The sequence below is a fragment of the Moschus berezovskii genome, chromosome X (assembly GCF_049115385.1).
Source record: "Moschus berezovskii isolate FMDL1 chromosome X, NW_MosBer_1.0, whole genome shotgun sequence".
Classification (NCBI taxonomy): Eukaryota; Metazoa; Chordata; class Mammalia; order Artiodactyla; family Moschidae; genus Moschus; species Moschus berezovskii.
In genome coordinates this window covers 124,360,996-124,365,713 of record NC_142488.1, presented here as the reverse complement: position 1 = coordinate 124,365,713, position 4,718 = coordinate 124,360,996, and the positions used below count along the sequence as shown (strand labels likewise).

Below are 4,718 nucleotides of genomic sequence, written 5' to 3'. Positions count from 1 at the left end.
CGACTCTGTGCGATCCCATCGACGGAAGCCCACCAGGCTCCCCCGTCCCTGGGATTCTCCAGGTAAGAACACTGGAGTTGGTTGCCATTTCCTTCTCCAATGTGTGAAAGTGAAAAGTGAAAGTGAAGTCGCTCAGTCATGTCTGACTCTTAGCAACCCCATGGACTTCAGCCTACCAGGCTCCTCCGTCCATGGGATTTTCTAGGCAAGAGTACTGGAGTGGCTTGCCATTGCGACATTGTCAGTGGTTGCTTAACCCAGAGTTCATCTGTATTCATTGTGTTCCTTTCTTCTTTGTTTCGAATTGGGAAGGCATCATCAGGTTGGAGAGAGCCTCCACAATAAGTATACAAAGTTTATAATTGCAGAGATGAGAGTCTGACATGTAAGAACACTCAGTGCATGCCTTCTGTTTCTATTGTTGTTAACTGGATACTTTAGACTTTAAAACTCCAGGTGAAATTTCCAAATGTGTGGCTTGTTGGTCTAGTGGAATGATACTTGCTTAGGGTGCAAGAGGTCCTGGGTTCGAATCCCAGACAAGCCACATGTTTTTTGTTTCTGATAAATACTTTAAAATACATGTGCTATCACATTGGACTGTGATTCTCACTTAGAGTGTGAGAGGTCCTGGGTTAAATCCCATATGAGCTTGGTTTTCTTTGCTTCTGATAAGTAATTTATTTAAAATACATCTGCTATTGCATTGAGCTTCCCTGGTGGCTTAGATGGTAAAGAATATGTCTGCAATGCAAGAGACCCAGGTTCGATCCCTAGGTCAGGAAGATCCCCTGGAGAAGGGAATGGCAACCCACTCCAGTATTCTTGCCTGGAGAATTCCATGGACAGAGGAGCCTGGAAGGGTACAGTTCGTGGGGTCTCAAGGAGTCAGACATGACTTGGGCAACTAACACTTTCACACACACACACATTATGTGCTTAACTGTTCCTGAAGCTGACAGGGACAGGAACAAGACCCCTCCAACCCTACCCTGTGTCTCTTTGTCTCGGCTCTACTTACTTCTTGACCTCTGCTACAAATCCAGATTGTGTGTCCATGTGGAATGAGAGCACCCATATCCCAGTCCTAAGCTGGCAACCATGACAAGGTGGCATGGAGAGGGACACACTGCCTAGGACAGTAGATCAGATGATGGAGAAAAAACAGTCTGCATCCCAGGGGCACTCACTCACCTGCAGGCACTGTGTTTCCAGCCTCCAAGACATAGGCTGATGCACATTAACAGAGGCTTATGTCCTCACCCTGGCCACCAGGACAAGAACTTGTTAATCCCCATAGCCACAGAATAATTCACAGAGTCTTGGCAGGATCCACATGACACTGAGCAGCAGAGTGAAAATCACTGGGGTCCACCAGGCAAGAAACTACTTAATAGATGGATCAAGACATAGGTTGCCCATTTTATCAGTTCAGTTCAGTTGCTCAGTCTTGTCCGACTCTTTGCGACCCCATGAATCACAGCACGCCAGGCCTCCCTGTCCATCACCAACTCCCGGAGTTCACTCAAACTCATGTCCATCGAATTGGTGATGCCATCCAGCCATCTCATCCTCTGTTGTCCCCTTCTCTGTTGGTAAAGAATCCACCTGCAATGCAGGAGACTCTGGTTCAACTCCTAGGTTGGGAAGACCTGCTACGGAAGGGATAGGCTACCCACTAGACTGAGTGACTTTCACTTTTTCAAAAGTATAGGAATGATTTAGAAAATGATTTCTACAAACTAAAAATTCTATTATAAACATAGTGAAACAATAAGAAATAACTAGATTTGGGGGAGAGAAAGCACTCATATTCCACAACTCCCTTTTTTTTTCATTTTTCCTACCTCCCAGACTTGATCTATATTCATAGTTGAATTATATACACATAGGATATTTTGAAAATCACTTATTATGTCTTATTTACACAAGTAGAACATTTTCATAATGTAAAAATTGATAGATAGGCAAAAAGACAATTAAGACTCTTTGTAACCCTACAAATCAGAGATAACTACTCTTAGCATTTTGGTGTATACTTTCCAATTTAAAAACTACACACACACACATTTATATGTATGTGCATATACATACACACACACAAATGCATACAGATCCCAAACATCTTACTTAAAAAGCTGTCTTTTTGCCTTAATCATAGATAGTTAATATATTTCCATATCAATAGATACATCATAGTAAGATGACTTCTTATGACCTTCCCCAGTCTCATAACTCTAGAATTATTTTTATTTTATTATCTAAGTCTCAGGGATACTGCCTTAAAATGTGTGAAGTCAGGACTTCCCTGGTGGTCCAGTGGTTGAGAATTGACCTTCCAATGCAGGGGATCAGGTTCGATCCCTGGTCAGGGAATCAAGATCCCACACACCCCCAGGCAACTAAACCCTCAAACCACAACTAAGCCCTCAAACCACAACTAAGACTCAACCCAACCAAATAAATAAATAATAAATATTGTTTTAATGCATGAAGTCATCAAGTCATGATCCACTGTGTGCCCTGTGCAAAATAGATATTGTGAAGTACAAACATATCTATTATTTATTACCCAATTATTATGTGCCAGGTGTAATAATACTATTGGCACACTGCAAATATTCTCTCCTAACCCTTTAATATATTAATAGATACTGTGGTTTCTGTTAAAGGAAAAAAATGAAGGAGGCTGGAAGAGGTACACTGTTCCCACAGCTAGAAAGTGGAGGGCCCCTAAGTGGAAGAGACTTCCATCTGACTTTCAAGCTTGCTCTTGTTCTCTGAGAGGCTAGTGTGGGAGTTGAGCCATAGCAGTGTGTCATGACTGGAAAATGGACACATGAGTCTCAACCTGTATGATAGAGATAATAAACCCCACAAGCTGGGAGAAATTGTAGAGAGCCTTCTTGGTTGTAGTAATCAAAGAAAGCTTAGCGGGTAGGTGGAATCAGAGATGGCTCTGGAAACATAAACAGGGAAGGCATTCTTTGTGGCGTAGAGGTAGGGGGAGTGGTAAGGGCAAAGTCTTGATGGAAGAAATCAAGCATCCAATGCGCTTGGCACAGTAAAGACACTAGTCTTATGAGAGGAAAGGGTTTGTCCTGGCAAAGAGTGCAGCTAAAGAGGGATGACTGCACATATGGTCCTGCCCAGTGTCAAAGAGAGTCACTCATGCTCTGACAATATTTGGGAAGCTAAGAAATGTAGAACATTCTGTTTCCATATGGTTAGTTATGAATTCCAGAACTTGGAAATCTTGCAACCTTTGGAAAGAACCAGACTACATATTAAGGGATTAAACTTTGAAATGTCACTTTCCATTTCTGTCCAAAGGAAGCTGAGACATTTTTGATTATAAAAAAAATGAAGCTTCCCATGACAAGTTTCTTGCATGGTATTTGAATGGTTTGGATCACTGGTTGACTCGATGGTTGCCGCTAGATGCTGAGATGCAGATCAACTCCAATCTCGTAGATTTTCAGCATCAAAACAGATTCTGATGCTGAGTGGCAGGAGTTGGGTTTTAGGATTGAGTAGGATGTTTAAGTCTTTTCTTTTAATTGGCTTTGATAACTCCATCTCTTTAAAAAAAAGTTTTTTTTTCTTAGTGTGATCTATCTTTTGTCTGACCCACCCCAAAAGAAGCAACTTTCTTTTAAACATTCGGTTTGATGAACCACGCATGTTCTAAAATTATGCTGCATCTTTGGATACAAACCAGTTTTCTGATTCTGTGTAAATACTGACTCTTTCAGTGATTTTTTTGGCAAGATGACACCCAAAAAAGTTTTAGATGCATTTTTAATTTTCAACCAATTATTTTGATGACAAGTAGATCCAGCCTGAATATAAGTAATAATTCCTGTTTTTGTTCCATTTCAACTACCCAATAGGAGCATGCTTCAAAGGTCATCAATAAGAAACTGGGTTTGGTTATATATATTTTTTAATTGGAGTATAGTTGATTTACATTGCTATGTTAGTTTCAGGTGTATAGCAAAGTGAATCAGTTTTTGTTGTTCAGTCATGTTCAACTCTTTGCAACACCATGGAGTGCAGCATGCCAGTCTTCCTTGTCCATCACCATCTCCCGGGGTTTGCTCAAACTCATGTCCATTGAGTGGATGATACCATCCAAACATCTCATCCACTGTTGCCCTCTTCTTCTGCCTTCAATCTTTCCCAGCATCGGGGTCTTTTCCAATGAGTGAGTTGTTCACATCAGGTGGCCAAAGTATTGGAGCTTCAGCTTCAGCATCAGTCCTTCCAACGAATATTCAGGGTTTATTTCCTTTAGGATTGACTGATTTGATTTCCTTTCAGTCCAAGGGACTCTCAAGTGTCTTCTCCAACACCACAATTCAAAAGCATCAATTCTTCGGTGCTCAGCTTTCTTTATGGTCCAATTCTCACATCCATACATGACTACTGGAAAAATCATAGTTTTGACTATACAGACCTTTGCTGGCAAAATTATGTCATATAGGTCATTACAGAGTATTGAGTAGAGTTCCCTGTGCTATACAGTAGGTCCTTATTATCTATTGGGTTTGGTTTTAAAGTTCTCTTTGAAACCACAGCAAAGGCAGTATTGCTTTAAACCCTTCTGAGATGTTTGGCTTGGATGTGGGTGAGAGGTTCTTGGGAAGGCAGGATGCAACAGAGTCATCAGAGAAGACTCTGGAAATTGGCACTTGCCCAGTTTGCTCTCAGCATCC

At 41.3% G+C, this 4,718-nt stretch overlaps 1 non-coding gene across 1 annotated transcript; it reads left to right on the top strand.

Annotated features, from left to right (window-relative positions):
• The first annotated feature begins 475 nt into the window (after positions 1-475).
• TRNAP-AGG (transfer RNA proline (anticodon AGG)) lies at positions 476-547 on the top strand. The gene has a single exon. It is a non-coding gene; the product is annotated as a tRNA-Pro (tRNA).
• Positions 548-4,718: the final 4,171 nt, after the last annotated feature.